This window comes from Magallana gigas, chromosome 9, assembly GCF_963853765.1.
Source record: "Magallana gigas chromosome 9, xbMagGiga1.1, whole genome shotgun sequence".
Lineage (NCBI taxonomy): Eukaryota > Metazoa > Mollusca > Bivalvia > Ostreida > Ostreidae > Magallana > Magallana gigas.
This window is the reverse complement of record NC_088861.1, coordinates 5,066,332-5,089,941: the sequence shown is the minus strand read 5'-3', so window position 1 is coordinate 5,089,941 and position 23,610 is coordinate 5,066,332. Positions and strand designations below refer to the sequence as shown.

At 31.6% G+C, this 23,610-nt stretch overlaps 1 long non-coding RNA gene and 2 other non-coding genes across 5 annotated transcripts in view; all 3 read left to right on the top strand.

Moving 5' to 3' along the window:
* LOC117692162 (uncharacterized) overlaps positions 1-6,594 on the top strand; it is a 36,275-nt gene extending 29,681 nt beyond the window's left edge. Inside the window, exons 3-4 of the transcript XR_010709692.1 lie at positions 5,722-5,874; positions 6,194-6,594. This is a non-coding gene — a transcript (uncharacterized protein). The remainder of the gene's footprint in view (positions 1-5,721; positions 5,875-6,193) is intronic.
* A 1,591-nt stretch (positions 6,595-8,185) lies between these two features.
* LOC105334223 (uncharacterized) lies at positions 8,186-11,888 on the top strand. 2 transcript variants are annotated; one of them, XR_010709646.1, is made up of 4 exons: positions 8,186-8,320; positions 8,856-8,917; positions 10,061-10,219; positions 10,620-11,888. It is a non-coding gene; the product is annotated as an uncharacterized protein (transcript). The 2 variants fall into 2 exon arrangements; XR_010709645.1 differs by having other exon boundaries at positions 10,055-10,219.
* Positions 11,889-11,997: 109 nt separating this feature from the next.
* LOC105334205 (uncharacterized) lies at positions 11,998-22,573 on the top strand. 2 transcript variants are annotated; one of them, XR_002200266.3, is made up of 4 exons: positions 11,998-13,895; positions 14,167-14,225; positions 15,416-15,606; positions 20,615-22,573. It is a non-coding gene; the product is annotated as an uncharacterized lncRNA (long non-coding RNA). The 2 variants fall into 2 exon arrangements; XR_010709866.1 differs by having other exon boundaries at positions 12,516-13,895; positions 15,416-15,568.
* The last annotated feature ends 1,037 nt before the right edge of the window (positions 22,574-23,610 follow it).

Here is a 23,610-nt window from a genome sequence, read left to right as displayed (position 1 = left end):
AATCTTCCAATGCACGTATGTTTTTATGTTCTATTCATTTGTTATAACTTACAACTTATTGGCTACAAAAAGACTAGAGAGTAAGTGACAATTTTTTTAAAGATTAATTGTCTTTAATATAATAGTTATCACGTTTCCTCCATGTGTTATTGGTATGAAAGATCCCTTATTTATTGATACACATATATAATTCATTTTTATGACTGCATCATACCCTTTGATAAGTTTTCATGCAGGCAATTACTTCTTGTCCTACGTCGTAATGAATTGATATAATGATCCATTTAACAATGTTGTAAACTCTTTATGAATTTTGTTACAAAATTCTACTTGAAATTGCATTTGGGACTTATTGATAGAAACTTAATAGTATAAATATACCTTAAACCAAACAAATATTTTCCTGGTTGTAACAGGTGGCTCTTAAAAAAAGCTTGTCGGTTAAGAACGTTTAAAAAAAGGCCACAAGTATACTTTCAACTAAATTTTAGTTAAGTGTTTTTAAGAAACCAGATTGTTATTGTTACATAACTCCTTCCCTGTTCAATTAAATTCTTTTAAAATATTTTTTTTAGTATTTTTATAACACAACTACATGTATTATCGAACTTAAATTACCAAATTTTAGCGCGTAATATTTGGTATAGAAGAAATAGCGACATATATTGAAATGGTAATCCATTGTCGTCCAGACAATATGGTAAATGCTGTGTTTCAATTAATTAGCATTAACATTTATAAGAAAATATTACGGTTGGTATTGTTTCAAAATTATTTTTGAAAATCGGTACTGTGTGATCCCACACATAAAGAAAATGAGTGACAATTTGATTTTCATTTTTTGCATGCGTTTTAGTGATCGAATCGAATCTTCTCTAAATAGTTGACATTAAGACTTCAAAGACTGCGATCCAACCTATGAGAATGCACTGCACGATCATAAATACGAACATCTTACAACGTTTTCTTGTACTTGCAAAAAAGATGCACGATTTCTAAAGATTGTAAGATGAATCGCAACTGTCTATGCGTGTGGTTTTTTTTGCAACCATGCGACTGTTGCTTAACGTGTGTCATGTAAATTGCAACGTTTTATTATTATTGCACGATTTATAATGCAGCTTCAATATGCCATGCTTTTGTCCCAAAGTATATATACCATGATTAATCATCTATGTTGCACAGTTAACCATGGATGCTGCTGCATCAAGTACCTAGCTTCTTGCCGTCTGTTGTGTTTATACATGTATATACCTCTTATATATCAGCGCCCATATCAATCGGTGCATACTCTATCGTCTGATCATCTGATCACTCGTGCTACCCTATCGCATTATCATTTTACAGTCGCATTCATTATAAAACAATCGCATGTAGACCTGAGATTTATCGCAAGATTTAATCATTTGTATAACATAATAGTCGCTTTAGATCGTGTGAATTTCGTACGAAGCTTCTTCTTATGCTATTTTTTGGCATAAATTGACCATGACAAGAAGTGATATCGAAACGTGTACAATAATTTAAAGTCTAAACGAAAATTTTAATGGCGTCAATATCTATACATGGCATGCTGGTCACTGTGTGATGAAAATATCTCCTTCCAAACTCAAGGACGCTGAAACGGTTGATATTAAAGTGACAACAGGAGCAGAGCAAACACGGACCTCTAAAAAATAGGAGAAGGATCAGGTGTTATGGAGGAGTGAGCAATCTCTGCAGACCGGTCACAACCGCCGTGTGCTTTTTGTTATAATAGGGTAAAACAGAAAAATCAGTAGACAACTACATTATAGGTGATTAATTATGGTCTAACAATAAGTATGAAAAACGCCAGTCAGGTGCGACCCAATAGAAGATTGTATTTGCTGACTGTATCGTTAATCTAAATCTAAATTTTTCGGTTGCATGGATATTTTGTAGCTTCTGGTTTTGCTCCAGTTGTGAAAGGGCCTTTATGAAATGTCATACATCATAAACTATCATAAATTCAATTTAATATAGAACATTTGAGAATGCTTGTACATGTTATGTAATGCTCATCTCTCTCAAAACATAAACCTTTTAAATTACGTTCTGTATTACAATTCAAGCTTAATTTGGTCATGACTCATTAACTAAGTAAAAAAACCAATAACAGTATTCTTGTGTGACCCAAGAAAATTGCATTATATGACACATACAATTTTAGTCTTTTATTGAAGCAGCCGTTAATAGGGGATGGCTAATTAGATTGCCAACCGTAAACACCCATTGTTTCCAATACCATTGTTAACCGGAAATGTGTTAAAACACAAAGTCCGTATGTGTAGTCTGGTTACAGCGCGAAAAATTATAAATTTAAGTGGGAAAGTGACATAGTTGACTTGGAGTATCATTAGATGATTTAAACTATAAACAATTGATGGAAAATAGAGGGGAGCATCAATATATAGAGTTGTTCTTTAGAGGACATATCATTAATTTGTATCACGTTTCTCATTATATAACTGAGTACATGTATTAACATGACTTGTCTTAAATCCTAGAAATATAGATGTTGAAGTAATTATTATCGGAATCATTATTTTCATTTCATATAAATGCTTTACATTACAAGGTTCTTGCTGTAAACAAGCGCAATAGTAAATAAATTTTATTTATGTCTATTCGACATATTCAAGACATCGTGCCTCATTATCATTATACTATTAACCAGAAGGGTTTTGTTAGGAAGGTAGGGTAACTTTTCGTTTGGATAGATAAATAACACATAGATCTTTTTTTTTAAACAAAACGTAACCAGTAAAATGTTTTTATGCCAACATTGTCTTCTACAAACAGCTGAATTGCATATGTCCAATCAAACATCATACATTGTTTTTGTCTGATGACCCTCAAGAACAATGTACACGCCATTTAATGACGAAGAACTGCAATATCAATGTTTCTATTATTTTACTATCGAATTGTTTTCACCTTTTCAAACTTATAATCATATACCAAATTAATTTGCCTATAGATACTACAAATACTGTTATTTCAAGCATTCATATATCCTCATTAACACAAAACTATGGATGAATATAGCATATTATGACAAGAAATATACTCAAATGCCATCGTTGCAGATAACAGTTTGAACAGGCTTGCTTATATTCAATTTTGTATTTGCCTATACTATCTAATTATAATATCGTATTCATTACCATGTAATAAAAGCTGTAATATGATTATCTTTAGTTTTATTTTCAAATATCAAAAAATGTAGTGCAAGTAACAATATACAATCTATTCTAAGTTAACTTTATTTCACTCATATTAAACAACTGAGTCAAGCGATTGGTGGTATTTGACTGGTAGGAACTACTCTTTTGAAATTAAAATTTGCACATGCCATAATTAAACACGAGGAAATGTAAATCACATGCTCAAGCATCAGAAAGTATCAAAAATTCACTACAGAGAAATGATGTTCCATAATTCTGTCGCAGTTTTTGTGATCTACAGCACCACATTATGCACGTCTTTAAACTGCGAAAGGTAAAACTTTTAGATATTAAAGAATGATGTAGAAAAAAAGAAATCTATGTATTTTCATTAATAATCCACATAAATGTTATGTCCAAAGATTAAGCTTAAAAACGGATGCTTCTTACTCTCCATTTTTAATCGATTTAAATGCATTTATTGCTTTTATTGTCAATTTAACATATACCGTTTACTTCTTTAAATTGCATGTTCTTAATTTTTTCCAAACAATTGCTCTTAATGTCAAAAAGGAAATCAGAAGAAAACTGTATCGAGGAATGCCAATGGAAAAAGGTGGACAATAAATGCATTGGTCAGTGGAAATATTTTTTTTTTCATTTTTGTTTACTGTTGAATCATTTTTATTCGTTGGAATCAATGTTCGTGGGTAGCAAAAGTTTTCCTGGTTCGAGGGGATGTTATTTCCTTGGTAGTGTAATCGGGATAAATTTAATAAATATAAAACAGGTGAATGTAAATAGGTTTGTGGGGATGTAAATTCGTGGGTATGAGTTACCCACGAACGCCTCGTACATTGGTCCCCCATGAATAATGATGATTTCACAGTATTTTAGTGGTACGTTTTAAATCTTCACAATGGAGAGAAGCAATTACAAAATTGTATAGTGACGTTAAATAATTTTGCTTTCCCTATTACAATCTGTACATGAAAATTCAATATTGTTTGTTTAATATTTGGACATAGATTTGTTATTAATTTTCTATGACTTGGCAGATTGTCCGGTTGGTTACTATGGAAGACACTGTTCGAGATCATGCAGATATCCAAGCTATGGGATAAATTGCCAACAGGATTGTTCAGAGTGTGGTCAGGAAGCTTGCAGTGTGATCTTTGGTTGTATGACAAGTGGTAAACAAACTCAGAGTGGTACAATTATGATTTTACAAATACACTGACTGCCAATTCATTCTTCCCTATCGTTATACTGAACAATTCTAGAATAGATGCAGATTAAACTATTAAAATAGTCTATACTGTATCAACTTGAAATTGACGAAAGTTTCCATTCATTTATTTTTTATTTGTTTGCACCAAAAAAAAAAATTGTATACCTTTTTTCATTCATTATCATCATCATGTTGTCTTATTCTAAATAAATAATATGTCAATTGACAATAATCAAAAGGAAAGCATGGATTTAATGAGTGAATTTATTCGTAAATCTTAGTCAGTACTATTTATGTATGTATTGTTTTGGAAAGATTTGTTCTTCCGATTCCCTGTAATGTTTTTATTCGTCCGCTGTCTAAGAAATGTCATTTGACTTGCAATGTTCTGATTTTATTTCTCACCGGTCCAATATGGATCAAATAAAATCCATACATTACTTGTATATAATACAAAATTTAAAAAACCTGTTTCATATAAAGGCTTTAGCAAATCTCTGTGTAAAACCATATCCAGAAGTCTTGTGTTTCTTCGTTGCCACTATCTTACTCAAACCAATCAGGAGAAAACCATAAGCTTAAGCTCGAAATATATCTGGGTGATATCATTTTATTGTAATTGCATAGATTATTTCTACAATTCTAAACTTTACTGATGTTCAAGGACATTTGGTGACATTAATCAATGTCAAATATTTATGCATAAACCATTTGTCTAACCATACCTGGTATTCAATTCACTCACAGAGTGCGCTTTTGCAAAGGAAGCACATTAATACTGAGAAAAAAAATGATAGGTTGGATGAAATGATCATAGCAAATTTTAATAGAATCCTTATTTAGACCATAATTAAGTCGTCTACTCCTGCTCAAATCTGGATCATACTTTGTCAAAAACTCAAATACTGTGGAATTATCAATGTTCATAAGGGACCAATGTTCGTGGCATTCGTGAGTTACCATTGCACACAAATTAACATCCCAACGAATGTATGTGCAAGCATTTATTTAGTACTTGTTTGCAAAATTGAACCTGCTACCTACGAAATTACGTCCCCACGAACTAAAAAAATTTTGTCTCACGACAAGCATTCACCCGAATAAAACTGATTCCACAGTAAAAGTATCCATGCACTATTTGTCTTCGTAATACTTACACATTTCAAAAGAATTAAAAGGTTTTCTAAAAACAGTAGTCGTATTTACCCTTTATTTAAAACGAACCCCGTGTGCTGTTACGTTATCATTATATAATTATATTTAGCTCGACCATGGGATTGGCCCTTTTTATTATTTTGACAGATTGTCCGGATGGCTACTATGGAATAAACTGTTCAAGACAATGCAGGTATCCAAACTATGGGAAACATTGTCAACAGGACTGTTCACATTGTAACCGGGAGATGTGCAATTCAACTGTTGGTTGTCGAACACAAAATGGAACAATTGACAGAGGTACATAAAAACATGAGTTATAGCATACCAAATGAAACATTTCTAAAATATAAAAGCACCAAAAAATATACTTTATCATCCACAAGGCAACAATTGAGCAACTGTATTTTAAATTAAAAAAGAAAAACACAATATATTCTTTCTTCACTTGCTGAAACGTGTATAACAAAGCGATACATTGCATGCTAATAACTAAGTATCCACAAGCTCGTAGTCCGTTACCGTAGACTTTGATTTTTTTATTATTTGAGATGTTTCAATTTACTAATATATTTACAAGCTTGAATAAAAAAATCAAATAATTCCTGTCTTTATACAGAATCTCAGAATATGATACAAGGTTTGAATCTCCCATTGGTTATCGGAGTTTTCGTTGGAGTTGCAGCTGTAATTGTGATTGCAGTCCTCTTGGTCATATCTTTTGCAAACAGAAGATTCTACTCGAGACAAATAAGAGAAAACGCCTATTATGTTGGATCTGTCGTGTCAGAACACGTCACTACCACACTGTGTAGAGTACCTGAAAAACGCAGCGATATTTGCGATGAAAATATACCTACTGACAACAACACATACATGCTAGCGAGCTCATTGCGATACGAGAACATTTAATTTTAGTACTTGTAAATATGCATTCTTTTGTTAAATACTAATTATATATAAATTTCTAATTATTGCATGAGTACAAAAATGATGTCGAAAGCAATGTGAAATAAATCTTCGATTATGTAAAGGCTTTTATTCCTGCTAAATATTACATATTTTTTTTTCTTTCACATTTTGAAAAATTGTTTCTTAAGTTCAACAATTTCCAAAGCTCTCGTATACAGTATATTTGTCGAAAGATTTTTCATGTGTATATTAAATTTTACATTTTATTAAATATTTCAAGTTTTGCTTTTATGATTTAATTTTGATTACACCACGTACATTTAATACGCTAATAACGTATATGTTTGAGAGGAAAATAAAAAGGCATAAAGACGAGTTTTAGGACATTTTTAAATTTATTCATTGACTTATTTCGCTATTACCACAGCATATTTTATGTAAGGTTTGCGACCTGCGCTGTTTTCTTCACTGTAAGAAATTTCACCAAACTTACACATTATTTATTCACCATGCCAAAGAATAAAGGTACTTTCAAATTGGCACACGGACACTTAACAATACTTTGCTATTGAATTATTTTAGCTTCGCACGAGCTCTCGCATACGTTGCGCGATGTTTCACATTCGTTGCATGCACTTTAGTGGTAGCATTAGGTTTCCTCAAAATAGTGGACATGCACACTATTCAGTCGCAACCGAACGCGATCCAAATTATCACAATGCAACGCACAGACATTGGAACAAACGTCTTTTAATGTTTTTGTTGTCATGGAAATTATGCATGGTCTGTAAGGGTCGTAAGATAAATTACAGATGTCTTTGCATGTGTTTTTATCCTAAGAAGTTGCTTCACGTGTCTCATGTAATCTTGCAACGTTTTATTATCATTGCACGATTTATCACCTTCAAGTTGCCATGTTTTGCCAATAGTATATATACCCTTTATGAGTATCCCTGTTTCAGACCACAATTTGCCATGGCCTTTAGGTATGAAAATTTGTTTGGATAAAATTGATGTTGCCCGATCTAATTTATTAACTATTAGAAGTCAAATTTCATGATTTCAAACTACCATTTTGATGAAGACATTAAAAATTTCGCCAAAATATTTATAAAATATATAGTTTGAGGGTTATATAGATTTGCAACCATGACGTCACCGTTTGTCTTGTGATTAGTTTTCATTTATCTCTAAGGAATAATTCTTTAGTAGGCTACATGTAAAAGTGGACACAAGTCAACATCTCGGACTTCTACCATTTAAGATAAAAAAACAGACAAACAAACTTCTCCAATGATATGATTGCGTGAAAAAATGATTTTATTATTTGACGAGTAACATGGTGTCTTTTTTTAAAAAGCTACATGTAACATACAGTATTAAGTCCCATTTTATCGAAATTGATAAGTGCATGATTTTTACTAAATCTCATGATTAAACATGACTGTTGATGCATAGAAAATACCGTGTATAATTGTACATCTAGCAGTGATGCTCAATGAAAAATTAAAACATGACACTGTTTGCCACTTTTTCCGTCCGCATGTATATAATTCATTAACGAATTACATCGATTTGTGCGATATATCAGCTGCATATAAAACACAGTTGATTTTAATTTCCGTTACGTATAAATCTTCCAGCTTTAAATATAATCAGAGAATGATAAAGTCTAGGAGAAAAAAAAACCAGTTTTCATAATTAGGAACCGGAAAAAGCTGTTTCAAGACCATAAGCGATCAAATATATAATTTAGCAGAATGAGTCTCCAGAATTATGTTGTAGTCTTGCTGTTGTGTATTTCAACTTTGCACGCATCTTCAAATTGCGAAAGGTAAGAATAACAAGTTTGTAATGATATATTTAGGAAAAAATGTATATGTAGAAAAAGATATAGTATCTGCATCTGGACATGTAAATGAGGCACGATCAATAAACATAGTCCATTTCTTGGCAATATATATATATATATATATATATATATATATATATATATATATATATATATATATATATATATATATATATATATATATATATATATATATATATATATATATATATATATATATATATATATATATATATATATATATATATATATATAAAATTAATCATCAAATGAATATACATTTCTCTGCAAAGTATCAAGTTAATTACAGTGAAATCTTCATTGCTCGTGAGGGACCAATGTTCAAGGCGTTCGTGGGAAACCAATACCCACGAATTTACATTCCCCCAAACTTATACACAATCACCTGTTTTTATTTATTAAATTTTTCCCGATTACACTACCAAGGAAGCTAGCCATGAACATTGATCCCAACGAATAAAAATGATTCCACAGTATCTATTTTATTCTTGACTAGGTTTTCTGAATTTCATTGCCGAGAAGATTGCCAATGGAGTAAGGAACTTAACCAATGTCATGGTCAGTTTAACATAATATATAGCCTATCAATAGGTAGTTTATTAACATATTCCAATGTCTTTTTAACATATTCCAGTGATCTTTTTCTGTAATAACAATACGAATAAGGTTTGTGACACATAGTTCAATTCCTTTCATCAATATCGAAAATGATGATGGCAGGGTTTGTATAGCTATACAAATTAAAAATCAAAGTACTGAAGAACTGACGGGAGTTGATTTTGTCAATGTTTATTTATTTTAAAATCAGTGTTATGTTATTTTGCATGGCAAGTACATGTAGTTTCTAATTTGAATTACGCACATTTTTATAAGTTGAATTTTTGGACTTTTTCGACAAGAATGTCGAGAAACCCCCATGTGAATCATGTTAAATAACATTTAAAGATAAGATAAATTCAATCAAGTTATGCATCAGTAATAGAAATATTTCTCGAAAATTGTATGGATGCAAGCAATATTGAACTCTAATCTCGTTAAACCAAACGCTCAGCTGACACCGTAAATCTCCGACAAGGATTTACGGAGACAGCCGAGCGTCGAGTTGAACGAGACTATCTTGAACTCTGGCGTAGGAATACATACGACTACAAAAAATATTTAAATTGTTCGTACCATTTAAAATCTGACTATTTTCAAGGTATTTATAAATACGTTTCCTTGAAAAACAATGCTTTAGCATACACTACATCAAATTGATCGATTATTTTCAAGAACTAAGTTTTGTCAGCAGCAATGATTTGTGCTGAGGTCCAAACACTGTTTCACTTTCGGTTTGTCTGAGTAACTGCATGTGAGTTTATTGGATTATTTGTTGAAAAGATATAAGTAATAAGGAATCATTTAAAAAATATTCTAAATTGATCAACTAAGGTTGAGCATGTTCAAATCTATCATTAAGCCCTTCGATCGCTCCCGACCATGCTTGATCCCTCATAATACTAAATGATTCCCTATTCCTAGAATAAAACGGTTGTTTATTTTATCAATGACAACCAAAATAAAAAGCAATAAGGGTACATATTCTAAAGGAAAATCAACAATATATATCAAATATCTTGTTTTGCATCTCAGTATATTTTTTATTTACATATGTCGTTCTTATTGACCCTAATGATTACATAGCTTTTCATTTAGTGAGAGACTGTCCGACTGGTTTTTATGGAACCAATTGTTCAAGACCATGCAGGTATCCAAATTATGGAACAAACTGTCAACAGGATTGTTCACACTGTGAACGTCTTCAGTGCAATGCAACATTCGGCTGTTTGACAACTAGTACTGATGCACCATTTCATCAGGGTACATTTAATCTATATCGAAAACAATGTATTGATGTATGACTTATTCATGATTCCTTAATGATGGTCGTCCTCACCGTGAAATAGTTTTTTCAACCAACAAAAAATCACTCAATTATAAAGTACCCGATGTAGGAGAAGTAAACAGGTCAAAGAGGCTAAAAATATGTACGTTAAAAGAGTTAAAAAATGAAATATGAATAAAAGTAAATATAAACAAATACCGATTGGAAATCGTGATCTGCAGTTCACAAGTCCGATACTTAACCAATTATCAACCATATCGATACATTCAGGCAGATTAACAAAACATCTAAATCGCTTTTTTATGACGTAGGTTCATTAAAAGTGAAAGCCTTAGAGTAGTGAGCTACATTAACTGACCGATTGTTTCTTTTCAGGCTCCTTTGGCCTTGATTTTGTCATTATTGGATTAATATCGTCTGGGTTTTTTGTCACATTTGTTTCCATGACTTGCATATTCCTTGGAAGAAGGTTAAAAAAGTAATGAAGTGTTTACATATCAATTTGTCAAATTAGAGTTTGATTGAAATAAGTTGTATCAGGAAGGTTAAATAAAATTGGGAAAACATTCATTGTGAAAACCAAAGTTAAATTGTAAAAAGTTAAAAAATTGTGATAAAGTTGCTTGTTTACAATTACTTCTTTATATGTATACGTTTAATCTAACAAGTGTAATGCTAGTTCACCTATGTTTACTCTTTCCATCCGTGTAATGATTAGGTCTTGCTATTGTAGAATTTGAAATGTACATATTATTTTAAGGAGTTAAATATTGAATAGGCAATTCAACTACAAACAATAGAATTAGATAACATTCTTAAAAAAGACACTTTTTATGACTTTTCTAAAGAGTTCTATGTCTTTAATGGATTTCCTTAAGATGACATCGGACCTTCTAAAACTGAATCAAGATGAGAAAGAATCAATAGTCTTCACAAGCGGCTGTTTATCATGTTTATCATAAGAACACTGTTACATAAACAATTTGTAGATGCATGGGTATTTTGAATATTCTTTGAAATCAATCATTGTTACATACAAAAGTGATAAAATATGACCTAATTACATTTTTGATACATTGTTTTTTTTGTTTTTTTTTTTTAAATAAGGGATATTTGTTGTAATTCAAAGAAAAAGTAGTTCAATCAGACAGAGTTATGGAGAAACAATGCGCGGATCCAGATTTTTTTTGGAAGGGGCTAAGGATTATCCGTGCTGCCTGAGTTTGTTATATTGTGTGAATTCAAGAAATTTGAATTTTGCAGTAGTGGAGGGTAGGGGGGTTCCAAACCCCTGCCTTCAGATCCTAGACTGGTACATGTATACAAGTGATTGTTACTGTAGTACATATAAGTTCTGAAATGCGCTTGCGTTTGGTTTGCCCCACAAGTCCGCAAAATTAGAAAAAAGTAAAACCTACTTGTCTAACATGTAAATCACCAACATAATATGTCTAAAACAAAAGTTATGATGCAGTGTTAACCAGCACTTTCATTGCAATCTTTCTGTTCAATACAAGATTATATCTATTTAAAATACAAAATCTAATGTTGTTAAATGTCCTGTTAGCTGATCACAATTTATTTTACCTCTTAAAATGTCTAGATAAACATTGAGGTATCCTTTATATTTATAACAGTTCGTATTAAATAGTATTTAGTGAGAACAACTACAGCATTTTTTAAAAATTCAGTTCATCCAAATATTCTTCTTTTTTAAAGCTAATAAGGGAAAGCTATTTAGATTTCAAGCTGTGACTGGAGAAGATGAAACTCCACTGCTGACTTAAGCATCAGTGTTTGCCCAACGTATATTCATATGTACTGTGCGATTATATTTCTAAAGTAATTAGGTGACATCGTTGACCTGGTATGTTATTATACGATTATAACAAACTTTGTAAATTCAAACTAATCGTATTTTTTTTCAATTTACTTCATACTATAATTGAATATGCTACACATTCAAGAACTTATCAGACTACAACCATCTTATGGAAATAGAAGAGGACATCTTATGTTATTTTACCTCAATATGATGATTCTATATAACACGTCATCTGATTGGTCTAGAAAGTTACGTGACCGGGCGACAAAACGTCGTGTCTCCCGGGAATAAATATCGTGTCTCACCTCTTCGGAAATCTCGGGATTTTCTTATCCAAAAGGTATAAAAAAGCCAATATGAGCACACCATGTTGACAAATATGATGAAATTAAAAATATTCTCTTTATGCTGCAAAAAATCAATTTTACTATACATTGTGTGTATTTGATTCAAATTTATGAAAACAAAGAGAGACAATCTGAAAAAAAAACCAAAATCACTACGTTATTGCTTTCGACAAGTCGAAAAATTGGAGAAGTTTAGCAGACCAACAGGTACGCGTACTTGTACGTGTAGGTTACAAGTTAGAACTACGCGTACTTACAGATGAATAAAATAACAAAAGTCATTGCATGTTTTGGAGGAAGAGAAACGTGTATTAAAACTTCAATAACATATTCAATTTTAATGAAAATCTATGTTTGGTGATATCAATATTTGCTTTAAATATTCAGGCTTAAGCCAAATAAACATATTTGTTAAAATAAATCGCCAACAGGGAAACAGAAGCTACAAGTTTAACTTTTCGGGAACTTAGCAATTTACACACATGCTCATTCGGATACATACGTGTAGAAATTCGTCATACACAAACTGATGACGTAAGGCACATATTCTCCTTTCTACACGTACACGTACGCGTACACGTTGGTTTGCTAAACCTCTCTATTAATACAAGTTGACGTATTTTGTGTAATCATTTGTTGTTAGGTATAATAAAACTTTTATTGCATGAATGTTCTGAAAATATGAAAATATGAAGGCTTTTACTCTCAGAAAAATCCTTAATATGATTTTTCTTGGGGGAATATATCTTCATATTTGCCTCATCATCACGCAATAAATGTATAAGATTGTTTAGTACAGAGCACGTGCTTAATTTCCAGCACGTATTTAAGTATATATCTGAGAATTATAATGACTTTAATCCGAACAATAAGAATGTTGAAACGCTTATTACCAGAATCATATTTGATATTTAATAAAGGGTTTAAAATTCAAAGGCTTTTAAAGTTCTCTGAGATACGTTTAACTGTAAAAAAAAAAAGGCGCAACAATAAAGTCGCACTACAGTAAAGAAGATCTATGCCACTCTCAGATTCATTGCTCTTATTTAGGTCCGTCACAGTGAGACGGATAATATCATGATATAAAGAGAAGGAAATTTATCATATAGGTACATTTATAACCAAATAAGACTCTGTATTTTTTAACCTAATAAAACGGTAAAATTGTTAAATGAAAACTGGTTCTTTTCTAGTCGATGAATTTAACATTCGAATATTCTGATAACCTCCAAGAACGATGTTCACGTCATCTAATAATAGAGAGCTGTGGTAATTTTATCATTTTACTATTAAACTCTTTTTCCTTGTTTCAAACTAAAAATGAAACATGTCCTAGTTAATCAAAAAAGGGAATGTGAAACACATTCTGAAACATTAGGAAATATCAACCATGCAGTACAGGGGGATAAAATACCAGACGTATGTCGCAGTCACTACGGTTTGCTGCACCATGTTGTGTGCGTCTTTAAACTGTGAAAGGTAAAATTCTTAGAAATGAAAAACCTAAACGTATGGAAAAAACTAATCTTTGTATATTCATTTATGACACATATATAAGCTTTGTGTCCAATGATTGGGTTGAAGAAGATGCTTTTGCTCTTCTTCGTTTTTTAATAAACTATTCCCTCTTAGAATGTATTGCTAGTACCAATATTATCAATTTTACATACATTGTTTACACTGTATATTTCTTAAAACAATGATTGTTTTTTTTTATTTATATAAAACAATTAATTTTATTGTCAAAAAGGAAATCAAAAGAAAACTGTCTTGAGGATTGCCAATGGAGCAAGGTGGACAAGTGCATTGGTCAGTAAATGTATATTCTTTGTAATGTTTTGTTATCGTATTGTTACGTTTTAAATGTTCGTTATACAGAGATACATTAACAAAAATGTATGGTAATGTTAAAACTATTTTGTGTTACTTATCATAGTACGACACAAAAATATTGTTGACTGCCTCAAGATTTGAACTTTTAAAAGTTGATGTATACACTTTTTAAAAATAAAATTAATGATAATAAATTTTTCAATTAGAGATTATCACATTGTTTGATCCTTATTAATGTGGCAATTTACTGAAATGAATAGAAGGGCTTAAATCAAATCAGAGAATTGTTATATCTATTTTAGTTAGCAATATCAATATGTGTATTGTTTTTTAAAAATCTGTTTTCCGGTTTGCTATTTTGTTTTATCCGTCCGCTTGTCTTTGAACTGTAACTTTTCTAGAAAGTTTTCTGCTTTTATCTTTCATCGGTTCAATGTAAACTATAATGCAAATATTTGTGCAAATCCATTTCTTAAAGTATAGTTTTCTTATTTTACACTGAAGACGTTACCATAAATAAATCTGTGACTCAAAATCTACCTGTTAGATATCAATTTTTTTTGCTATCGCTTAATTTATTTCTACAATTTTTAACGTTAGTTATATTTTGCTTATACTCTGCTCCTGATCTTTATTTTTCCTTTGGACTTTTGATTTAGAACACTGTTTGTAATTTCTACGTTTCATTCTTTGGTGAGATCGTTTGATGACTTTAAAACACGTTTTACACTAATAAACCAGTCTCGTATATTCTTGCGTAAAACATATTTTACCCCCTTGTCCCTTGTCCGTCGCTGGTTTTTGCTTCATTCAAATAGTGCTCTTTTTGTAAAAGATGCACAGAAACACGGAAAGAAGCTGATAAATTGGATGTAATGATTATTGCAGATTTTAAAAGAATCCGGTTAAGGATTGCTTGTCGTCTCTTCTTAGTCATATGTTGTTCATTCTTAACCTAAAAATTGTTTTCGGACATGGATAAAATAAAAGGTCTCTTCTATATTTATCCTTAACACCAACTCATTTGTAAAGGATAAAGTGGTTCTCTCAAAACAAATTCATCTCGTTCTTTATCCTTTATATTTAGCGGACCCTTTAAGTTGTTGCCTTATTATAAAGTATTTTTAAAACTGATCATCAGTTTGTCCTTTTTAAATATTTTATAGCTTGTCCGGATGGCTTCTATGGAATAAACTGTTCAAGACAATGCAGGTATCCAAACTATGGGAAAGATTGTCAACAGGATTGTTCACATTGTAACCGGGAAATATGTAATTCAACCGTTGGGTGTCTGACGCAGGACGGGACAATTGACAGAGGTACATATGAGCTATAGCGTACTATAGTCTGTTCCAAGGTATTTATTCCGCACATTTTCTTAAATTGTTCAAAATTTTGTTTATTTTTAAGTACATATTTCCCTTTTGAAACGCTTCCTCTAGCTTGTCATGATTCAATATACGGATGCAAATATAAAAAAAAACCCACTGGGATTTTCCATTCCAAAAGAGATACAAGTATCCGGACGAAAACGTTTAAAAAATTAAGCGAGGTATTCCTAGTGACTTCCAAATAGAGAAGAAATATATGCATTCCCCTTCGTAATATACAGAACCGATCAGAACCAACCTAATATAAGAGTATACCCCAACTAAACCCCGGGTTTATTTTCTTTGTGGTTTACTCTGGGTTTACTTTTTGAAAATTTGGGTCCATTTGGGGTTTACTTTGGGTTTACTCGGGGTTTACTTCGGGTTTTCTCGAGAATTGCTTTTGGAGTCAACTATATGCACTGAAGTGTGAAGCAGACCCGTCTTTATCTTATCATCCTACTGCCTGTGATTCCTGCACCTTGTATATTCCGAATACACATGTAGCGTCTGCTTTCAGGGTATACTTCTGATCGGGGTGTACTCTCTGTGTCCACTCTGGGTTTACTTGTGGTTAACACTGGGTCCACTCTACTTAACCCAGAAAGTAATACCAGGGTTTAGTTGGTGTTTACTTTCTGTTAGGTTGGGTCTGATCGGTACTGTAGATAATCAGTTTTCGTTCCTGTGATATTTTGTGAGTAAAAAACTATAAAGTGTTAATGAAGATAAAAGTTCGTTTTCAATTGCTTTTTTCTCACAGGTATTTTTAATTTTTTTTAATCATCTTATTATAAAAATGCGACATAATTATCTTGAGGCAGACTATAAATAAAACATTTGGGAAATTATTATTAATTAAAGCACAAAAATATACTTTATATCTCCACAAGGCAAACAATGAGCAATTTTATATTACACAAAATGAATGACCATCTTTAAATTCTGCTTAAAGATGGCTCAAAGGTGCTTGATGGTAGCTTAAAGACGATTTTTAAGCCACTTTTAAGCTATATGTGGTGTTTAAAGGTGGCTTAAAGGGAGCTTAAAGAAAGCGTAAAGATGGTTTAAAGGTGCTTAAAGGCAGCTTAAAGACTATCGTTAAAGCACCTTTAAGCCATCTTTAAGGAAAACTTATAGGTCCTTAATGTCCAAACTTTTTAAAGCCACCTTTAAGCCACCTTTATGCCATCTTACGCCAAGCCATTGAAAGTCTTTTAATTCAATATTGTGCTTAATTTACCAGCAAAATGTATTAACTCTATGACAGAAAAGGTATTAAAAACGGTTTTTTCTAGAAAAAAGAATGAAAAAATTAAAAACGCCAAAGATGAGGATTACACCCGTGACCCTTCGTTTACTGGCATCACCTCACTCCCTCTGCGCCATGGCAACTAATATATAATAGGTGGTTTTTATATCCTATAAATTGGTGGCTATTGGATCAATGTAATGGGTGTGTAATTTTTACTTGAAAAGATTTTGACTTCCATTCAGTTTGTAACAATCAATTATATCTAATTTATCCATAATTGATTTCCGTATGAAAGGGCTTTAACTTATGTAGTTTATTTTACGTATGACCATCACCTTCATCTTTCGATACATAATACAATGTATATAAACAAAACAAGACCTGGTATATGTTGCTCTTTGCCACCTGCATGACTTTAATTGTTACATACATTGTAACACATTGCGTAAGATTATATAAAATTATATTACATAACACTACAACAGATGTAGAATTGAATTTTAATTGAATTATGTCACAGTCATGTATTTGATCTTAATATGATGTAACTATAATTAATTTCCGAATAGTGATTAATAAAAATATACAAATATGAATAAGGTCTCATATGTCACATACCCGGCCGTGTACATCATTATCTACAAAAAAATACATGCATGAAAAAAGAAAAGGTGAAAAAAAAATGAAAAATAAAGAAAATGATATAAAATATTTAACACTGGAAAGGTGGAGGGGAGGTGGTGGATTTTTTAAGAAGTGGTCCGAAGGAACAGAATCAGTATTCAAAGGTGTTACACGTGCGGCGTCCTGAAAGAAAGTGAATTAGCGCGTCTTTCTAAACAAAGAGAGTCGCTAGAATTCGCGCGTTTAATTTCATTGGTCAAATGATGACACCAACATTACGTGACCAATTAGAGCACTCTCTTTTTCTTGATAATACACATTTAAAGTGCGATAACTCGTAGTGCGAAAAATTGTAAAATCAAAATATATATAATGCATTTTAAGTAAACTTAAAATTCTTTTAAAAATTACATGCATGCATGTAGAATGAAATACGGTACTTGGTCTTTAGTGAAAAAAATAGCTTATACCTGAATGGAAACTGTTAGGCTTACTAGTACTTAGTTAATAAATTTTTACCAAGTTGATATACGTTCACCAAATGAAACTATTTTATTAAATGCATGGAACCTCTTATAGTATTAGTTCTACGCAAATTCCCGGTTTTCATGATAACGGCGCCGTTCCAGCATGTGCAATTTTGATAATATTGGTTGTTATACATTTACAACAGATCTAGAATAACAGATTAAATGATATATGTTTAAATATTTATTTGTATACATGATTTTTAAACTATCAATTCTATAACAAACAATATTACCAATAACCGGGGCGTATTTACTGCTTGTGGCAATTGCAAATGATGTATACATATACATGTACATGCAAGTGTATGATGTACCCGGCCGAACATGTGACATATGTACCCTTATACATATTTTTAAATAATTAACCCCAATTTATTATCACCAATATAGTAATTAATTAGCCTCTAGATTTCACTCTTACTTACTTGTATCTTTAATTTGTAGACGTAACATTTTTAAAACCCAGAATTAGGAAATAATACTTTGAGAATGATTTACAAATAAACTTTCATTTACTGGACTTATCGTATACAAGTACCTACTAAGATTTTAACGCCTATAGAAACCTTGATGTGCACCTCGGCACACGACAAACCTGTTGTGTATATCTTGTAAATTCTGTGATAGTTTTAGAAGTTTTCCTAAGTTGGACAAACAATAGATTCTTATTAGATTAACAAAAACGAAGAAAACTATGTCTAGACAAACAAAGCAGTAATATACTGCCCGATATAACAAAGGCAGTTGAGAGTCTTTTCATCTTTAACATGGATCTAGCAGATCTAGAATAAGAGCTTTCACCGGTTAATTAATAATAGGAAACAAACATACGTAATATATAATTTCATGCGCAGATTTAGATACAGAGACTGCGCTAACCCCTACAATAATTTTGAAACAAAAAAAAAAATAATAAAGAATTATATAATTACAATCTGTGTCCATTTGAGCGGTGTTGATGATAGCAATCTTCATGCGATGTTCAACTGAGCGACAATCAAAACCGCCTGGAACACCAGCCCCCCCCCCCCCCTTCCTTGAAAATTATGTCATCACTCGGAACACCCCTTCCCATCCCTATAAACGAGCTTTTGCATTTAATTAATGTATTTAAGATGAATATGTTCAGTTTGATCAACTCGAGTTAAAGGGAACTTAAAAAAGGTGTAAATACAACTTAATGGGAGTGTAATTGCCACTGAAAGATGACTTAAAGGTGAAAGTTTGGACATTAAGGATCTATAAGCTGATCTTGAAGGTGACTTAAAGGTGGCTTATAGGTTGTATATTCTTTAAACCAACTTTACGCCACCTTATATCATCTTTACGGACTTGCTTAAAGATTGTATTTCGCCCTGTGTTAGAATAAAAAAGAAAACAAACAAGACATCTACAATACTCTCTTTTTTACTTTCCTTCAACGTTATTCATCACGAAGCTGCGTTGCTTATAAATAACAAAGACGGTTTTTAGATAATTGTTTCACTTTTGCTACAGTGTAAAAAATTGACAAATATGTGATCTAAAAATGGAATAAAAACCACATAATTTTAATAAACCAAGCAATACAAAAATTATTTTTTTATTACAACCCGATATAATTTAGTATGCCTTGCAGATATGCAGTTATTCTAATCTAAAATGTTTGTAAACAAATATATGCTGTCAACGGATTTCGTGTTTGGCCTTTATACAAGATAAAATACTCTTAGAATTAAAAACAATCCAAAAGGTTAACTGTAGCCGTCTATTCTTCAAAACAATGGATTAAAAAATATCCATTCTTAAACATAAAGGACAGAAACAGGTAAAAACTGCTCACTTATTGGACGGCTACATGTAAGATGAAAACAAGAAAATCAGCATCACCTTTGCACATAAACAAACATATTCAATGTTTAACACCTTGGGAATTAGACAGGCACTAGCATGATACAGGAAGAAATATTTAAAACTTGACTGTGGATAGTATTCAGACTGATATACATGTATATCTACTCCATTTTTCGGAATCACGAATCAAAACTAATCCACTTTATCACATTAATAACTTGTAACCCCAAATCCATTCAGATATGATCAGAACTTAGACAAAGAAAAAGGTACAGTTTCTTTCATTATATAAATACGATCTGGGACACAGGCGAGTATTAAGTACCATGTTATGCATTTTAATTATGTTTTCAAAAGAGAATATTATTTACGACATTACTCATAATTCTAAGATGTAGTCAATAATGATGAGAAAAGCTCATTTTCCCATAGTAAAACTTGACCAACAACCTCCTTAACACTTCTAAAACAATTTCTGCATCAATGCCGGTTGATGTATTTTTTGTTTTGTTGGCTTAAGCATTTCATGAAATGATCTTGTAATTATATTAAAAATTGACACAACATTCCCATCCTTCATATCCAAAATATCACTTCGAACACTGTCAATATATATTTCAAATATGAAATGCTCTCCCCAAAGAAAATGAGATGGTGTTGCTTAGTAGAATAGTAAATGAAGATAATATTTTTTTTTACCTTTTGCATATCTTAATCTTGTTTGTCTCTTCTTAAAATATCAGAAATTTCCAGGTGATTCAAATCTCCCAATGGTTATCGGAATTGTCGTCGGGGTTTCAGCTGTACTGGTCATTGCAACTCTTCTTATCATTGAATTAGTAAACAGACTACTCAAGACAAATAAAACTAAACGCCCATTACGTTGGATCTGTCATGTCAGAACGTATCACTAGCACTCTTTGGAGACCAACTGAACAATGCATTGATATTTGCGATGTAGATATATCTACTGACAACAGTATCTACATGCTAGCAGACTCACGTCGATATGAAAGCATGTAACTCCAAGGAATATGTATATCTTCTTTTAAATGCCAAATTTTTACTTTTTGAATGAGTAAAAACTGATGATCGTGTTTCGAAACCAATGTGAAATACATTGTAGACTATCAAATGTATGTTTTTCTATAAGATATAACAGGTGTTATATTTTGTATCTGTACTTTTTCTTATTTTTCATTTAGTTCAATGCTTTTCCTCATGATCAGCTCTCGAGTACAGTATAATATAAAAAAAAACCTTTTTAGTAACATTTTTGCATATAGTTACAATTGATAATTCACGTTTCGTTCGCTTTTATGATTTTGTAATTGTATTTGCATACTCCAAGGAATATGTATATCTTTTGTTAAATGCCAAATTTTATAGATATTACTGGTGTTTTATTTGGTATCTCCACTTTTGCTTTTTTTTCATTTAGCTTATAGTTTAATACTTTTTCTCATGATTAACTCTCCAATACAATGTAATATCAAAAGACTTTGTAGTAAAATTTTTGCATATAATTTCAAATTCATATTTCACGTTTCACTTTTATGATTTGTATTGAACAAGTGCTTTGTTAGAGATATCAAAGTATGTTAGAGAGGAAAAAAATAATGCAATAGACAGGTATTAAGTTTTAAATCGATTTACTGACTCAGTTCACTGGTATTACAGTATAATTAGGCTAAGACTTCTGATTTGCAATTTTTTTTTTTTAAGAAATTGCATCAAACTAAAAATTTTCAACTATAAAAGATCAAACTTACATTACCTTACCTTACTACACGTACCTTGTGTGAATATATTAATTTCGATCAATACCTTACTATAAAGAACATACATACCCCATCGCCATGCCTAATCATTTCATTTCCAGATAGGCAAAATTGGGTGTATACGGTGCTTTCCTGCAAAAGAAGTAGCTAGGTCGCGGTTATCACTGCCAGATCCGATTTTTTTAAACTATCTATTTACAATCAAAATGAGATCAGTCCATCCGACTGCGCATTCGCAAAGAATAATAGGATATTCATGTGCGGATCCATAACATTTTTCCTAGGAGAGGCGTTGAGGGTTATCTATGTTTGCCAGATGGGTGCAAGGCGTATTTCAGATAATTTTGTAATGCCTTCTAGATCCGCTCAAGGTTTCGTATATTTATTAGCTTGATGTAATATTGTGATTTACACAATGTAAATTTAGATTGTTAAACAAGTTATCGTTATTCTATTTATATATGTTCTGATTGTTCTTGCTTGTTATCCCCACAAGTAGGCAAAATTAAAAAAAAAGTAGAATCTACTTGTCCAAAATGTGTAACACCAACATAATATGTCTAAAACAACAAGTGTTATGATACAGTGTTTACCAGCACTTTCAATCCTTCTGTTCTATACAATATTACATATACATAGATCGCTACTGTAAATCATGTGGTATGCCTGTATTTCTGATTAAAAATATTTTCAATGACGTTTTTAATGTTGCAAGATTCCACTGACAGACCACTTTCTGGTTTGTGTCCTGAAGAACTACTGTAACATCAATGACTGGTCGATAATTACATTAAGTCTTTATAAATGAGAAGTCACAATTAAAGCACCATTGAACAAATCACATGTTGGCTTGTAATTCTTTGTTTAGTTCGGGTTTAACGTTGACGTCCTGAAACATTTAATGACCAAATCAATTGCTAAAACATTTGCAACCATCGATCATACAATTTTTTTTTCTCCGACGCGTGCCTACAGGGTGTATTTTGGTTAAAAAGTTTAAAACTGATACTTGTAATATGTGTCCACACGAAAAACAAGTCAACCTAAAACTTTTTAAAACTGCTCTTTATTTTCTGATGGTTTTTTATTTTTATTTCAACATGCACTATTAATTGCAATAAATAATTTGTTTCTGTTAGGTGTTATTATTTAAAATGCTGTTTCTATTCTCTGGAAAGAACAATTCTTCAAAGGGAACTCAAATTTCCTCTCTAAATGTTAAATACATTTTAATACAGTAGATTCGTTTAGTTTTTTTTTTCAGTTTTACAATAAAAGAAACATGTTTATGGTCACTAATTGGCTTGTCCGTAACGGCAGCCTCGTTGGGCTCCCCCACCATCCGTCCAAGTATGACAGGCCAAAGTTGGTGTACTGTTGGATAGTTGAATGAATATTTAGGATTCGGATGGTTCTATTGTTCTTGAAAAAATGAGTTCCCAGAATACTAGTTCTTTGTTAAGGGAATACCGGGATACTGCAAACTGGGATCTGGGACCTGCCCCCCTCCCCACGTTTTTTTTTCTACACTCTGCTTAGTTAGAATAATTTTACAGTAACTGTGTCTCGGGACAGGCCTTTGCAACATTTAAAACATCTCCCATATACCCGTACTCGTAATGTAGCCGAAAAATGAAAAATCGCTCTGAAACGATTTTTGAAAAATTTAATGAAGCTGCATTGAAAAGTAACAGTCAAATTATTCATAACAAACCAATTTGAGGCTGTAAATACCTTTCACCTAAAAATTTAATTCATATTAATTAAGAATTCAACACTTTTTCACCAACTTATTTTTACTCGCTTCGAATTTCAGACCATAGTGACATTCGGAACTCTTGAGATTTTTCATATTTAAGACTCTGAGTTAGAGTTATCTCCCATATTTCGTTTGATGAACAGAATATATGACAAATTTTAAATGAAAATTCACACGTATTTGTAATCTCGTTTCTGAGTTTATCCATT